Source organism: Pinus tabuliformis, chromosome 9 (genome assembly GCF_031772625.1).
Source record: "Pinus tabuliformis cultivar Carrire ecotype Pingquan chromosome 9, CPIR1, whole genome shotgun sequence".
Lineage (NCBI taxonomy): Eukaryota > Viridiplantae > Streptophyta > Pinopsida > Pinales > Pinaceae > Pinus > Pinus tabuliformis.
Genome location: NC_142307.1, coordinates 1,874,042,483 through 1,874,060,407, shown reverse-complemented (window position 1 = coordinate 1,874,060,407; position 17,925 = coordinate 1,874,042,483).

Here is a 17,925-nt window from a genome sequence, read left to right as displayed (position 1 = left end):
ACTATCGAGATGTTTCCATTCCTGAATTAACTGTTTCATGATTTTTTCCTCCTCCACCTCACTTTCTATCTAGTTTTCCACTTCCATTTGGGATTGCATTGTTGCAATTTCTGCCTTTCCTTCAGCCCGTTCTTCAATTGTTTTCCCCAAATTTGCGTCTTTTCCTTTATTTTCACTTACAATTTCCATTGGTGTGTTTCCATGATCTTCATCGTCCTCCAGATTTACTTCATAATCCTCGTTCTCATTCTGAAGTATTTGGAACTTGTTTTGACTTGCTGTATGAAGGGGCTTTTCTTGTGGTTGGGATTTGGGTCCCTCCTTGCTCTGTTTCTTTCTTCTTGTGACCTGTTGAAAACCCCTGTCTGCCTCCTCCATTTTTTCTGAATTTCTTTGATATTCCTCTTGACTTCTCTTTGACTCCTCTTCCTTATTCAGAGGGCATTGCCGATATAGATTACCATACTCATGGCATTTGCGGCACCTGAATGGAATATGTTCATAATCTATTGGCTGTTGCCAGATTTCGTCATGATATTCCAGCTCGATATTCTCTGGGAGGGGTTTTGCTAAATTCATGTAGACACAGATCCTTGCGTATGAAGTATATTTGCCTCATTTTGTAGCTTCTGCAATTTTAACAAAACCCCCAATTGTGTTCCCAATTCCCTCTAGAATTTCAGGATCCCAGAATTCATCTGGGAGTCCGAACAGTCTAACCCAGATAGGGGCATCCAGCATTTTTTCCTTTTCTGGGTTATATCTTTCTTCCCAGTATTTCATGAACAGGCCCGCATTGTTCATGAAGTACAGCCCTTCTTCGAAAACCCTATTCTTGTCCTCCAGATTCATAAAGATGGCTGTGAAAAACCCTTTTGCTCCCAGTTTCAGATCTATATGACCTTTTGGTCTCCACCTTTGGTCAATCCATCTGTATAACGCCTTCTCAGTTGGCCAGTAGCCTATGAATTTACATATCAGGGCATGGTCCTTCATATAGCAGTTGTATTCCTCAAGTTTATTGCAGGGAATGACATATCTAGGTTGTTTTTGTGCCCTTGGTAGGCATTTTCCTCCCATCCTTTTTTGCCATAGGTTACCCCTCATAGGTGCATAGTTTTCCTTCTGGCTATGCTGCATTCCGCTTGCACTAGTCTCCCCTGCTACCACATTTTTGAAGGAGGGGATCTCTCCCCTCCCTTGTGGGTTTTCCATTTCCCCCTCAGCTCTTATCTCTTATTGTTTACCCTCACTTCGCTACTGAAAACTATTTGCTTGAGGTGCGAGTCTTGCGAAATTACCTTTCTCAATCTACCTTCCGTGCCCTTCTTCGGCCTCTGTCCCGTGATTTTCGCCTGACAATCCCGTCTACTGCGCCGTCTGCAAACCCTAACTGCGCGCGTCCACATCCCTCCTCCGATTTCCTAATTTTATAACCTTTTTGTAAGCTGGGGTTGTGAAATTATGTAATTTAATTAAAATTAAAATTAAAAAATATTTTTTTTTAAGACGAGTTTCTTTTACTTATTTCATGGGTTTATTTACAAGTCCATATATTGCATAACTCATAGTATTTGTTATGGTGAAGTTTATTTGAAGGTTTTATGAAATCCATTATGGAATGCATGAGTACTAATTTAGATCTATCTTAACTCTAGAACTCTAGACTTGATCCTTTTAAGTGCACTTGGTAGATCCATATTTAATATGAAACTTTGGACTTATATTTGATTCCTCTAGGTGACTTTGGTAGATCCACATACACAATTTAATCTTGTTCACAAAAAGAAAAGATAATTCACTATTTGTCTACTTAATATTCTGTTGTCAAACATATTACTATCTATACCTATAGCCGTGTTGTTATCACTATTTATATAAGAATCTAACAAAGAAAAGCATCTACTTAGATGGCGAATAAACTTGAATGGTGTTAAGGTAAGCATCCTCTTCTTCACAGGTTGACAATTCTAGGTTTGCTAACTTCTTCACTATTATATATATCCAATCCCCACCTTCCTCCTCCACTTCAACATAAGTAATGATTTTCTTTCTTCGTAGCCTCCCTCTCATCCTCTCAAATCTCTACCCTAATTTCAGGAGTGAAGTGCAAAAAAATAGTTATTGAATGTTTGATAGTACATTGGGCTCGTGAGATGGAGGGGAGAGAGTAATTTATTCTTCCCCTCCAACTTCCAAGGTCGACTGGTCGGACCATGTAAGACGGAGAAAAAGAATAATCTATAAGATTAGGCCTTGAAAAACACTCAAAGATGAAGGAAAATCTGTATAGTTGAAAAAGGCTTGACCTATTCAGGGAAATCGAAGTTATTGTTGGGGCTAAGGGGAAAATAGAGATAATGTAGGCTAGAGCAAAGGAGACCTTAACCCAAGAACTCCTCCTAAGGAGAGACTAAGACCAAATTTTACACAATCAAAAGTAGTGAACAACTACCATTGAGGAGAGATAAACCAAGAGTGAGTGGGAGGAGTATATACATAGAAGGTGAAAGCCTTAAATATAACACCCTCCACCAGAAACGACAAGAATACAGTTGTAAAAGGAAAAATAAAGAAGAGACTTCACAAGAATAAAGATGAAAAGATGAGGACCTACCTAGAACTAAAATTTTGCAGGATGGTGCGCTACCACTTTGGAACTTGATGCCAAAATAAAACTACCAAAGACTCCAGCTAATTTTTTTTCCAAATATGCCACCCAAACTTTCTTTATGTGTGACTTGAACACCATCCAAAGGCTTGTACGATAACCAAATCCATCATAGTAGAAGGCTACATCACTCCCACCTCTAAGAACCTCACCAAAGAAGTAAAATCACCATATAAATGAACTATAACAAAGTTGATAAGTCGAAGAGATTCTTATTCCTACAAGCCCTCAAAAATATAAACACATTTTGTCTTATAACCCAACATCCATGAAAGTTCCATAGCTTCCAATACACTTCCTACAATTTTCCATCAAATCAATTCCAGTTCTCATAACACCTTCGTAGTGATATTTCAATACTAGATTGATTATTATTTGAGACCACCATACTACAATTACCAACTAATTCCTTGGGTGATTGCATGTCGACCCATGATTAAACCTTCTTCACTAAGTCATGCGTGCCATAGATCTCCACCAAGCCCGGGTGCCTCATCCCATCATTTTTTCATATGTGAACCATGGTTACCTGTCACGTGGGGACTGGTCCAACAATGCAATGTGGAGGCATTGTTACTTGATAGATTATTCAATATTATCATTCCATTAGGAGTTTAGAGGAATATTACAAAAATTCATCCCTCATTATTAGCCAACCTATCATCCAACTTCTTTCGTGTCCATTTTAAATGCTCCAATATAATTGTTGGTAATTCTAGAAGTAGATATTTCGTTTTTTTAATCCTTATATAATCCCAATGTTAACCCAAAACCCCCTTATTAAGCCATATAATGAGTAATTACATTTCAATTGTTATATTTTTATGTATGCTAGAACCCCTCATGGTCCCATTTATTATAATTGTGTCCTTTGTCTCCTATATATATACTAAGAAGATCTAGTTTTAGGATCATAAAAAGTTGTCTTGTTCATTGTATTTAGCATAAGAGGAGGATTTTCCTTCAAATTTTACTGTAAATATTGGTTTCTTATATTTTTTAAGGCGCAAGGATCATAACATTTGTTATCATAGATCTTGATCCTAGAGTTTTATTGCTTCAAACAAGCCTTTGTGGAATTTTCACTATAACATGTTTTTTAATAGGTTTCAGATGGTGAAGCCCAACGAAGATTGAAAGACATCTCAAATAATATTTGGTTTAAGTTTCAGATCTTTGTTTGCTATATTTTTGGAGATATGGTCCAAGGAAGTTAGGGTTTCTAAATGCTCATAAATTTTGTCTCAAACCTATGTTAGTTCAACATTTTCACTATAACCTATTTTTAACACTTTGGACTGTGAAAATTTGTACACGTTGAAGAAAATTTGTGGTGAAAATTTGGTCCAAATTACAAATCTTCATTCGCTATATTTTCAAGATTATGCTCTAAGTAAGTTAGGGTTTCTTTATGCTCCAAAAATCAGTCTCAAATAGGTTAATTTGGAATTTATGGTATAATTTTTTTCTATAAGGCTTCATAAGGTGAAACTTGGACTGTACTAAGGAGAAATCTTGGGAAATAGTTGTTTCCATTTTCAAAAGTTGGTTCGTTATACTTTTGGATTTATATGTTATGGAAGTTAGGGTTTGTGAACAGTCATGAAATAAATTTTAAACATAACAACTTGGTATATTTGCTATATATTCTTGTATATAAGTTTTGAGACTACGAAATATTTGGAATTTCTAGAGATGTATAGAATTACCTTAGATACAAATTTTATAGTTATATTTAAAGAATTGGACAAATGGCATGTTATACAAGTTTGCTCATGGGAAGAGGTCAAAAAATAAGTAAGTCATGGGAACTTTACTATAACATTCAGTTGATACATCAAATTTAGTTCACACCTATGGAATTAAAGGATCTACATATCAGAGTATTACAAAAAAAATCAAATCCAAAATGCCTCAAATGCCATTATAGATATATCAATAAAGATTCATCCATTCTGATATCCTCCAAAATAAGGTACGTAACTTACTAGTGACATAATTGTTCATTAGAAGGTTCCCTTTTGAAGAGGGATATTATTATTTTCCAGATGCATCAAAATAAATCTACTACACCAATTAAATCTATTGAAGTCCCATCCTTGATTCATGAAGAATGTGAAGACTTAGAATTTAGGTTATCTCAATTAGAGAAGAAAGTTAATGAATTAGATAGTAGTATGTTGAAAAAGGTGAATTTATTAGGTTCTTGAGAAAAGCCTAAAAGAGAAATGGAAAAGAAGACGAATGAAGATAAGGAAGGAATAGAAATAATTTGAATTAAAATAAGGAAGGAATAGAAAAGAAGTTGACTGAAAATAAGGAAAAAATACAAAAATCCATGATTTCCATAGAAAATATTCTTTTGGAGAGACCTCCTAAAAGGGATGTGGATATGCAAGGAAATCACGATTATAAGGAGAAACATGTTGTTGAGAACCAATCTCATATGGGGAGTATGCTATCACAATTACAGAGCACAAATTTTGAATCACAGAACAATGATCATGAATTTTCAATCTAAGATCCACATCATCAAGGGTTCAAGTTAGTACCAAGGAACTACTACATTTTAAAGATTGATACGAAGAAATTTTAATGGAATGATCCTGTAACATGGATATTTCAGATGGAGCAATACTTTTATGTACACTAAATGACATCCTTACTGTTCCAGGAGGATCCGTTAATCCAATTGCACAGATGTTCAAAGTGTTGTCATCAGTATTCAGTGTCGTCGTCGCCTCAATTACGGGTGTCGTTCAATTTCGACATTGTTGGTTATGATCAAGTTGTTCAATTCCGCCAAGATTGGTCGACGACATGTGTTTTGTCATTCGTCTTTGCAGGTTTGATGTGTCAAGATGGGTGTCGTCCTTGGCATAGGTTCATCCTTCGGGTTGTTGTTGCAAATATAGTTGGATTCAACGATGTGTGTGAGCTATTATCGTAGCAAAGGATCAATATCGTCATGTCGACGATAAGTAGGTGCTTTTATGTCACATTGTGACGAAAGATTGTAAAAGGGTTTTTAAAATTCTAGACCTAAAACCCTAAATCCTACACATAGTCCTATGTACAAATCCTACGCCATTCCCTAATAAACATCCATGTATTAATACCATGTGTCAAATGCTAGACTAAACACTTTTCCTAGCAATAAACCATGTGTTAGTCCTAAACCTATTTCCTATGCTAAACCATAACCTAAAAACCTATTGCATATCCCTATGTATTAATACATTACAACCCTAACTCTAACCCTCGGCCTTTGAAAATATGTTAAAAGCATTACAAAGCATAATAAAACTTTATGGCAGGTCCCTAACCGCGGAGTGTAGACTGCGTCGGAACCATGCCATATGAGTGGGTATGATATGGGAGTGATCTTGATGTAGAGAGGAAGGCTTGTATGCTACGATCATGAAGTATTTCATTGGGAAGTTCTTAACTACCCTACGTATGACAAGGATATCTATGCCCTAGTGCAAGCTATAAATAAGTGGAAGCACTATTTGGTGGGAGAGAAGATGGTAATCCACATAGATCATCAACCATTATAGTACTTGCAGGCCCAAAGTAAGTTATAATAGACTAGGCATTACAAGTGGGTGGAGTTTCTACAATAGTTTCATTTAGTGATCAAGTATAAGGACATCATAAACAAGTCAACCAACATGCTTTTAAGGCCACTCACATCAAAGATAATAGCTTTGGGAACTCTAATGCATATGAAGCCTTTCACTCATGATGTATAAATAGAAGTATATTCAGAGAATGAGGACTTGAAGGAGGTGTTTCAATAGTTCCACCTCTAGACTCATGTGCACAATGGTGGCAACATAGTTGACTACCATCTCTATTTATGGTTATTTCATTCAAACACATACGAAAAGAAGTACAATGGAGATAAACTCATGTTGAACACACATTAGAAGTACAGGGGAGATCAACTCAACACTTCCCTATAGTCTTAAATGTCATAGGAAAAATACATGTAATTTGTTTTCCTCATATGAGGAGTGTTGATAGTAGACCAAATATTTACCTTTGAAATTAGTACCTTGATACAACCCTAGTGGGAGGAGCTTTTTGGGTTCAATGAGTCTTTTATGAAATGTTAATGGTGAAATTGATAATATGGTTACCCGTATTATCATGACAACTTTTACAAAGGTTATAATTAGGAACATGTTATATTTTAATAAGGGATTTCTCCAAGCTTGAGTCTGTGCAATTTAAATACAAATAGGGTTAACTCATTAAAATGGTTTCCACAAGGTTCTAGAAGGCGAGGGAATTTTATAAACTCTATTGAGTTGTGAATAGATAAATGGATGAAAATGAGGTGGAGGAGTAACATGAAGACCAAGTCATCTTTGTAATTCATTAATGGAACTAAAAATATCTTAAGTGGATTTTCAATTTAAGTGGAATTTTAGGAACTTCATGATCTAAAATGAGGGTTTGAACATCTTGTCATGCTTACGATAACCTCCCACTCCAAAGCATAAAAAATAACATCTAGCTTATGTTGACAATTGCGAAATTATGTACTTGAAACAGGTGTATGTGTTTGTTCGTTTTAAACTGTTTAAGTGCTTTAACTTGATTTTTTTCTTCTGATATTAAACACATATATCAGACATATAACGAAACAAATAAACATCACACATAACATCAAATTTAATAGGGAGTTCACCTTGATCTCGTGGGCTACGTCTCTGTGAGCTCTTGTCAATTTGACTTGGCTCTTTGGGATTATGGCTTGAATTCTTTTACAAGTTCCACACTCAACTCTAGAGGTTACTGAACTATATCAATGGGCTTAGAAAAGCACCTATATCCCTGTCATGGCTATCCTCATTGTGCAAGCAAATCTAGGCTTCCTTGGACTTGATTCATTTAGCAGGTGCACTGAGCTTCCCCGAACTTCTTAATGGCTCAAACTCCTTCATAATGCTTCAAATGTATCTGAAACCTTTTCCATTATCTCCAGCACATATCTGACATCAACAAATGACTGTTCATTTGCTCAAAACGAGAACTGCATCCCCGATCTAGGCCTTCCTCCACAATTGGCTCTAAGCTACCTGAAACTTCCCTTCAGCATCTCGACCTTTAGAAGTCTCCAAATGCTTCTAAAAATACCTTCATTGGATTCAAAAGGTTCATTACAGTCAGGAACGATTTTTTGTTTGCTAAGAATGGATACGAGTAGCTCCTGCAACAGCCTCCAACCCCTGGTGGCCTTGAGCTCCAAAATCGCCCTGGATGAAAATCTCCTTGAAGATGGCTTCTTCAGCCTTTCTAGACTGTTCCAATGGCTTCAGAAGACCCAAATTAGCCTAGGTAGACTCTTGTTTCAGTTTCCTAGGTCGAAAATTGACTCTTCAGTTCATTTAATCAATTTCTCCTAGTTTTCCTCCACCAAATCTGGAACTGGCAGTTTAACTAGAGTTAAATTTGGAAAACTGCACCAAATTTGGAAGTCTGCCAAGCTAAACCACCAGCTGATCATAACCATCGGCGGAAATATCTGGAAGGTGCGCACATGGGGGGGTTTATCCAGGCAACGGTTATGTTAATGCGCTGAGGGTGGAGTAACCATTAGTGGAAACGGTGGCGTGTTAAACAGACTTCAAGACCGCTGGCAGTTGGTAGTTAACCATAACCGTCAGAGCAGATGGCAGCATGTGACCTCGCTTCCGGGACTGCTGGCGGGTAAGACCACTGGCGATCTATTCCCAAACCACAAACAATTACAATTTAAATATAATCGCAGACCATAGATTGTTAAGAAACAACCTATAGCGGAGATGGTTAGAGCACTTGTTTGCCCGTGAGAAGTCACGGGTTCGATCCCACTTGACCCAAAATATATTTTGCCATAACCATTCAGGGCCACATGGTGGCCTCCGGGCTTGCCACGTGTTGGCTCTTGATTGGTCCATCCAGAAGGAATATTCTAGTGAATATTCTAGAGAATATTCCTCAAAATATCCTTTTTTTTAATATTTCCAAAAATCAAATTATTCTTGAAAATCGCAGTTTACTGGACATTTTTAAAATGCGATAACTCCTCCATACGATGTCCATTTTTCGAACCATTCACGGTGTCGGAATCAGGAAGACGAGATCTATCCAGTCGTTTAGGTTCGACACTCTTTCGAACACTTTGAAATTTGAGCTATCATCAAGGTCCTGGATCAATATCTGGTCACTCCTCCCCATTGGGAATATTTTGGACCCCAAAAGACTGATATACTGATCTGAATAGTAGATGAGAATCCAATACCTTCTTCTTCCAACCTTCATACACTTTCTTGCATGGCGGGTGCCTTTGAACCAAAATTCGAAGGTAGTCGACACTTCCCTTCCTAGATGCGTTTGTCCTCCTGTCAAGAACTATCTGCCTTGAACTCATTCAGAATTTACAGAAGGTAGTTGAACTTCACTTCCAAGCCACTTCCATGAAAAATTCATAAATGTAACCATGGTGACTTTTGCTGCTACAAATATTCTTCTGTAGACAATGTCGAAAGAAGAAAACAAACTTGATGAAATAAATTCGTGTTTCAACAAAAGAAACAACTTTCACATCATGTGAATCATCATCATGTATTTACATCTCGTTTACAAATGTTCGACTAAATCACAGGTCGACAAAATCATGCCTTTCAAACATTTGACCCTTCAAGTCAAGCATGTACAAAAAGAATTTAAACGATGCTTTTACAAAGATGAAACACTTCATCATTATCTCCCTTTTACAATCTTGGAGATCAAATCAACTCTTCCAAGTCGACATGACATTACATGCATGTTTAAACAAAACAATATGATGGTCAATATCTTTCCATCAAGTCAATTACATACATGTTTAAATACAATGAAATCATTAACATCCGTGGGTTCATACATTCCATTCTCATTCATGTATTTGATTCTTCAACTTTTTCTTAAGCACAAGCATAAGTACAAGATCCTCGATCACATGTACATGTACTTTAAAAGCTGAAATGAATATAATTTTGCTACAATAAAGTGAGTCTCATACTCAACTTTTCCATCCTGCAACTTGCATTCCATTAGAAAATAAATGCATATAATCAAAAGACATGCAACTTTAATTGGATAAGAATTCTAGCAACTTCTTACCAATCCATTTCAAAGGCGCTTCCTTTAACTGCACATTGACATCAACATGTGGATCATCCTGACACATATCAATGATGGAAACTTCCTTCCCATTCTTGTCATACTCTTTCTCCACTTTCTGCAAATTTCGGGGAAGCATTGTTGGATTCAAAGTCCAACACCTTTCAGCAATATGTCCTTTCTTATGGAAATAAGTACAACACATGTGCATATTCCTGACAGCATGATTTGCATTGTTCAATGGAAATTTGGATTCTTGCCTCATTTCCTTCAAAAGTTTCTTGTATGTGATCATTCTTTTGCAACATCTAGAAACACTATGGTTAAACAAACCACAAAAAGAACATGCAATTCTTTTCCAATGCTTATGTGGAAATTTACCATGCTTTACATTATCAAAAGAAGTGTGATGGAAATTAGATTTATAACTCCTTCACCTTCATTACCTTCATGAGGAGGTGAATCAAATGAAGAAGCAACACCCTTTGGAACACCATCAATCCCTTCAATGGTTTTAGAGCTTTCATAACTCTCTTGTTCAAGTGCATGCTTACGAACATCTTCTTCCTGCAAAGTATGTTTCAAACTATTGCACTCCCCATGAATACAATCTTTACAACCTTGAGGTAGAGAACCTAAAATGAAACTTCTTCTAGGAACTGTTTCAATTGCCTTCATGGCAACTTTGGAACTTTCTCCATAAGATTTTCCATAGCCAAGACCCAAATACTTAGGCCTTTCCTCAACCATTATTGGCTCAACAATGCCCTGTGCATTTTTGCCCAATCCTTTTCCTTCATAGCGCAATTTTGACATCAACTTGGACCCTATGCCTCTTGTATGTTTTTCAAAAGAACCAACATAAACATTCTTAGAAGAATTTGAAGACAAACTAGGATATTTTACCTCTTCTTCAAGCTGATACTTGACTAAGGCTTCCTTGGTAGCAAGGAGCCACGTCTCCAACTCATGCATCCTTTCGAGGTTCATGTTTGCAATATGAAGTTGGCTCTCCATTTCTTGCAATTTTTCAAAAAGCAATTGCTTCTCTTCCTTCATGGAATTCAACTGCTCTCGAAATTTAGTGCTCTTCTTTTCATCCTCATACATTTCTCTCACCATGTTCATCATGATGAAAAATTCTTTCTTCAGGCCTTCATCAAAGAATCTTGTGAAAGAGGAGGATTTACAAAACTCACTTGTAGAAGTTTTCATTATAAAAATGAACAAAAGAACTTCAACAAAATTCAGAATCTATTAACAAATTTCTGAACCAAATGACTACACAGTCAATCTCTTATTCAAACAACCCTTTTGCAAACAAACCTCTTATGCTTCAAGGATTGCCTTGAGGTCCTTGGGGTAAGGAAAATGCCTTCAGTCCTTCTTCCTTCTTGTCCTCTCCTAGACTTAGCTAACAATAGCTTTCCCTTCACCTTTGCAAACTCAAACAATAGTCAGTTTACAAACAATCAATCAATAGAATTTGATTGTCTTGCTCAAACACCTTTTAAGTCAAACAAGCAAATAGATTGCTATGTCAATCAAGAAACCTGCTCTGATACCATCTGATCTGAAATGAGGGTTTGAACATCTTGTCATGCTTACAAGAACCTCCCACTCCAAAGCTTAAAAAATAAGATCTAGCTTATGTTGACAACTGCGGAATTATGTGCTTGAAACATGTGTATGTGTTTGTTTGTTTTAAACTATTTAAGTGCTTTAACTTGATTTGTTTCTTCTCATATTGAACACATATATCAGACATATAACGCAGCAAATAAACATCACACATAACAACAAATTTAATAAGGAGTTCACCCCGATCTCGTGGGCTACATCTCCGTGAACTCTTGTCAATTTGACTTGGCTCTTTGGGATTATGGCTTGAATTCTTGTACAAGTTCCACACTCAACTCCAGAGGTTACTGAACTGAACCAATGGGCTTATAAAACCATCTATATCCCTGTCATGGTTGTCCTCATTGTGCAAGCAGATCTAGGCTCCCTTGGACTTGATTCCTTCAACAGGTGCATTGAGCTTCCCTGAGCTTCTTAATGTCACAAACTCCTTCATAATGCTTCAAATGTCTCTAAAATATCTACAACTATCTCCAACACATATCTGACATCAACAAATGACTATTCATTTGCTCAAAACAAGCACTGCATCCCCGATCTAGGCCTTCCTCCACGGTTGGCTCTAGGCTGCCTGAAACTTCCCTTCAGCATCTCGGCCTTTAGAAGTCTCCAAATGCTTCTGAAAACACCTTCATTGGATTTAGAAGGTTCATTACAGTTAGGAACGACTGTTTGTTCGTAAAAGCATGTTAATGTGTATCACTTTTTCCCTTTTTGTGGAAAATAAGTTTTATAAAAATAAATGGAGTTGGAATGTTTACTCTTAAATTCACAAAATCATCAAAAACTAGGTGGTGCTAAAAGAAGACAAAACATGTCAATTTAAATTCAATTTCGTGTCATATTTTTTCTAAAATTTAATATATAATTCTTATCTAATTTATTCATTTTCTTTAAAAGGTATCATTAATATTTTACATAAATTTTTAACTAGTGACAAAACTGCGACCCCCCATTTCTCTATTGATTTATGTTTTTTAATTCCAATTTCTTTAAGATATGTGTTGTAAACATTGTAAAGATAGCTAAACAAATTTAAAAATAAAAAGTAAACATATTTTTTAATTATTATTAAAATACTAGTAAAAATGATCATATTTTCGTATATATAAAACCGCGACCCAAGAAACTACCCTTTCAAGTTTATAAAATGATTTTTTTTAATAGAAATTTGAAAATAACGTATAACAAAATGTTAAAATTATTTTTTGAATTTTTTTAAAATATATTTTATATTTTTTACAATAAATTTTTTTATTATGATTATAATAACATATTTTATATTATTCAAAATATAATATATAAAATTATTTGTTTAGAAATTCTACTTCTATTTATATATATATTTAAAGAGTTTTAGCATTTCATTTAGCTTTACATCAAGTTATTTATATTTTGTGAGTGATTAACCATAGCTTTTACCAATATTTACTATCAGTTGACTTATTTGCAAATTTAGTATTTACTTTTTATAACATTATTTATATTTTCTAAACCCATTAAATAGGTTCACTATAGCTTTTACCAAAATTTATTGTGAGTTAGCTTTGTTACAAATTTAACATTTATTTTTTATAATTAACAAGTATAAAACTCAACTCATTTAATTGATATTTTTATATTATTTTTTTTATCTTTTTTTATTTGAGTACTTTTTTGCTTTTTCCATATAATGAGACACATTAACATGCTTTTACCCTTTGCTGAGAATGGATACGGGTAGCTCCTGCAACAGCCTCCAACCCCTGGTGGCCCTGAGCTCCAAAATATCCTTGGATGAAAATCTTCTTGAAGATGTCTTCTTCAGCTTCTCTGGACTGTTCCAATGGCTTCAAAAGGCCCAAATTAGCCTAGGTAGACTCTTGTTTCACTCTCTTAGGTCGAAAATTGACTCTTCAATTCATTTAATCAATTTCTCCTAGTTTTCCTCCACCAAATATGGAACTAGCAGTTTAGCTGGAGTTAAATTTGGCAAACTGCACCAAATTTGGATGTCTGCCAAGCTAAACTGCCAGCTGACCATGACCATCGGCGGAAACATCTAGAAGGCGCGCACATGGGGGGGTTTCTCCGGGCGGTGGTTATGTTAATGCGCTAACGATGGAGTAACCGTTAGCGGAAACGGTGGCGTGTGAACAGACTTCAGAACTGCTAGCGCTTGACAGTTAACCGTAACCATTGGAGCACACGGCAACATGTGACCTCGCTTCTGGGACTGTTGGCGGTCTATTCCCAAACTGCAAACCATTACAGCTTAAATATAACCGCAGACCATATATTGTTAAGAAACAACTTGTAGCGGAGACAGTTAGAGCGCTTGTCTGCCCATGGGAGGTCACAGGTTCAATCCTGCTTGACCCAAAATATATTTTGCCATAACAATTCAGGGCCACATGGCAGCCTCCAATCTTGCCACGTGTCGTCACCTGATTGGTCCATCTAGAAGGAATATTCTAGGGAATATTCCAAGAAATATTCTAGGGAATATTCCAAGAAATATTCCTCAAAATATTCTTTTTTTAATATTTTCAAAAATCAAATTATTCTTGAAAATTACAGTTTACTAGACATATTTAAAATGTGATAACTCCTCCATATGGTGTCTATTTTTCAAACTGTCTGCGACGCCAAAATCAGGAAGACGAGATCTATCAGGTCATTCAGGTTTGACACTCGTTCGAACACTTTGAAATTTGAGCTATCATCAAGGTCCTAGATAATATCTGATCACTTCACTAAGTTGTCAATAGATAAATGGATGAAAAGGAGGTGGAGGAGGAAGACCAAGTCATCATTGTAGTTTATTAATGGAACTAAGAATGTGTTAGGATTTTCAAATTTTCCATATGGATTTTGTTTGGATTGATAGGGTCATTTCTTAGTTTAAACTTTCATTAAACTTTGTTATGTTTTTTTCACATCTAACTTTTAGTAAAATATTTAGTTAAATAGTTAATGGTCTTGTTGTATAAAAAACTTTAATTAATTTATATGTTTATATGAAAAAATGGTGGAGGAAGAGAAACTCATCATTGTAATTTATTAATGGAGCTGAGAATGTGTTAGGGTTTTTGGATTTTCCATATGGATTTTGTTTGGGTTGATAGTGTCATTTCTTAGTTTAAACTTTGTTATTTTTTTTTTCATATTTAGTTTTTAATAAAAAAATCTTTAAATAATTAATGCCCTTGTTGTATAAAAAACATTAATAAATTTATATGTTTATATGAAAAAATCTCTCCAAACATTTCGAACAAATTTGTATGTCACAATTTTAAAATAAAATTGCATTTGCCACAATAATTTAAGAATCCTTTTTAGAATAAAATTGAATTTTTATAAAAATTTAACCATCCTTTCCTAAAATAATTCTATACGTCTAAAATTGAATTTGCCTTAATAATTTAACCATACTTTCCTAAAATAGTTAAATAATTCTATGCAATAAAGTATGTTACACAAGAGTGTGTATAAATTATATATATACTAATTTAAGTGTGAATTGTTGATATAAGAGATTATAAAAGATAGTATTGCATAGCATATAGAGGTAAGATTAGTGTTTATTATATTGGTTACATTTTATTATAATTTTAATATAAAATTTTATATATAATAAATTTAAAGGATTAGTTCTTAGTTCACATGTATTGTTTAAAAGACAACACATGGATTTTTTTTGTCAATATGTGTTTTTTATAATTAAATGAATTAATAAAATCTTTTTTAAAATAATTAGAATTTTAAAAACATTTTTTTAATCCAAACTTCAGTGTATTGTTATTATTATTTTCCATTTTAATTTGAGTAAAAATGGTTTTTTTAAACAAAAATGACAATTTCTTTTGAGGTTGCTTAATACTTTCTTAAAATGTCTAAATGGAATCCTAATTTGTCTAAATGGAATCCTAATTTCAAATAGAGGATCACAATTCATAAAATAAAAACGTGTGAGAAATGTTTTGTGATATAAATGATATATTTAATGAAAAAAATCTTTTAAATTATGGGAGATGGTTGCTCGTTGTTTGAATCTATAGGTTGAGCCTGTGGTTCTGTTAATGTGTTTTTGTGTTGCTCTATCATCCATTCCTTGCACTTTCTCCAAAATGACACATTTGATTTTGGTGCTAATGTATTTTTGTGTTGCTCTATCATCCATTCCTTGCACTTTCTCCATATTGACACATTTGATTTTGGTGCTTCTTCTAACTTGTTAAGTGTTATCCTGCAAGCTGTAATCCCGTTGTAAGTGGGATTGTCAAAAAATGAAGCCTTTACCATACAGAGAAACTTAAAATCCTTTTTCAAAAAATTCACTATGATAACTCCCTTTAACACTACTGTCCTAAATTACAAATTTAATTTATAACAATATATCAAATTTAATTTATTAAAAAATAGCAATAATTTTAAAATATCATTATTATAAAAAATATCTATTAATTACAATTTTTCACAATTTCACTTGTTAACTTAATTCTACCAATTATATTATTACTATCGATTAACTTTCATATTGTTGTCAGTGCAAAAAAAAAATATCAATCGTGTACGAAAGAACCATAATAAAAGTATTCAAATTAAAAAATGAAAGAGTTAAAGAGAAAAAAAATTACCCTACATTTCGCCTATCAATTTTTCCTTACGTTAATAATCATTATTTAATATTTTCATCCCTAATTCGTTAAAACAGTTTAAAATTATAATTATATATATATATATATATATATATATATAATTTTATGAATAGTTATCAAATTTCTCCATACCTTAATAATTATTATTTAATATTTTCTTCCATAATTTCTTAAAACAGTTTAGATTTTATATATATATAATTTAACATTATCTTTAATGACATTTGGTTTATGAATAGTTTAAAGTTTCAGTGAAACTCAATTCAAGGTGAATGAGGATTTCTCAATTTTTTTTTTTTTTTTAATTGACAGCTTAGATTGATTTTCAAGAAAATATGCTTAATATATGTTTTGTCTGAATAGTTATCAACTACTGGACGTAGTGCGTTAAAGAGTTTGTTAAGTTGCATTGACTTTTAATAAAGTAGGTGGCTCCTTCCGGCCAATTTCCTAGAAAAATTTGAGATTATTCCAATTCTAATAAATTTATATTGTAATTCATTTTTTTCAAATTAAAATTTATCTTAACCTTTTTATAATTATTTTTTTGGATCAATTTCTACCTACTCTCTACACATCATATTTTTTCTATAAATTTTTGTCAAAATTCTACTCCTGCTCTTTACACCACCGACTAAAGTTCCGCTCATTTGCTTTACCACCTCAAGGAACCCCACCGCACTTTAATATTTCTACGTAAAAATAATATTCAATTCACTTTATAGCTCTAGTGCCCACCCACTCACCGAAGCCTAGCCTAACGGTTAGCCCCGTCAGTTACGCGTTGAAAAACAAAGTTGCTGTAGACGTGGACAACGGATTTCGAATATTCTTCCCGGCGAGAAGATTCGGTAGCAGTTTCGTCTTTATAAAATTAGAAATCAACTGAAAATGCGGTCACTCACCGAACCCAACACCGTAAGTCGACCGAGCGTTACAGTTCAAGTTCCAACCATTTCAACACCGTCCTGTGTATCTTCCGACAATGAGGCCTAACCTTTTCCATTTCCAGTGACAGTTGGAACTCATCATATTCCGGAGACTTATGAGGAATTGGCACGTGCACACAAACATGTGGCTTTCTATTTACTGTATAATAGGGCGACATCCACAGAAAGTGGACTTGGACACTGTCAAAGCTGTTCACTGTTGAGCAGCTGTAACTTTTTCTTTATTGCCCAAATTCGTGCAAATGCATTATCCAGAAAGATGTTTATGGCGAATTATGTTCATGGATAGATGTGGAATTGCATTTGCAGGGATCGAAGCCGCGGAGGTTCAGTGGGGAGGAGGAAAATATGGAGAGGCCGGAAGATATAAAGAAGTTGGTGCAGAAATGGTGGGACATATACAATGACCCCTCTCTCGATCACTCGGGATCATGCGACAAGTGGCTAACAATTCTTTTCTTTCCGCGATGCCAACGTCCCCCAACTCGAAGCCGGTTCCGCCAGCAGCTTAATACATTTGAAATTTTCTAAGTAATTGTTTATGAATAGGATAAGTAATTGTTTTGAAATTTTTTTATGAATGGGATAAGTAATTGTTTTATTATTATAATTTACTTATAGACTGTATTGTTTTATTATTATAATTTAAATAAAATTTATATGAAGGTAATTTAATAGAATTATTTATTTGTATTTATAATAATGAGATAGTTACAAAAGATAACTACAATAACATGGAGGATAATAATGCCTATACAATTTTAACTTACTCTTATATTGGAATCTAACAATTTTTAAGAGGATTACATTGCAACTATGATAATCTAGAAGAATTTATTGGAATAATATATTTCTCTCATTCACC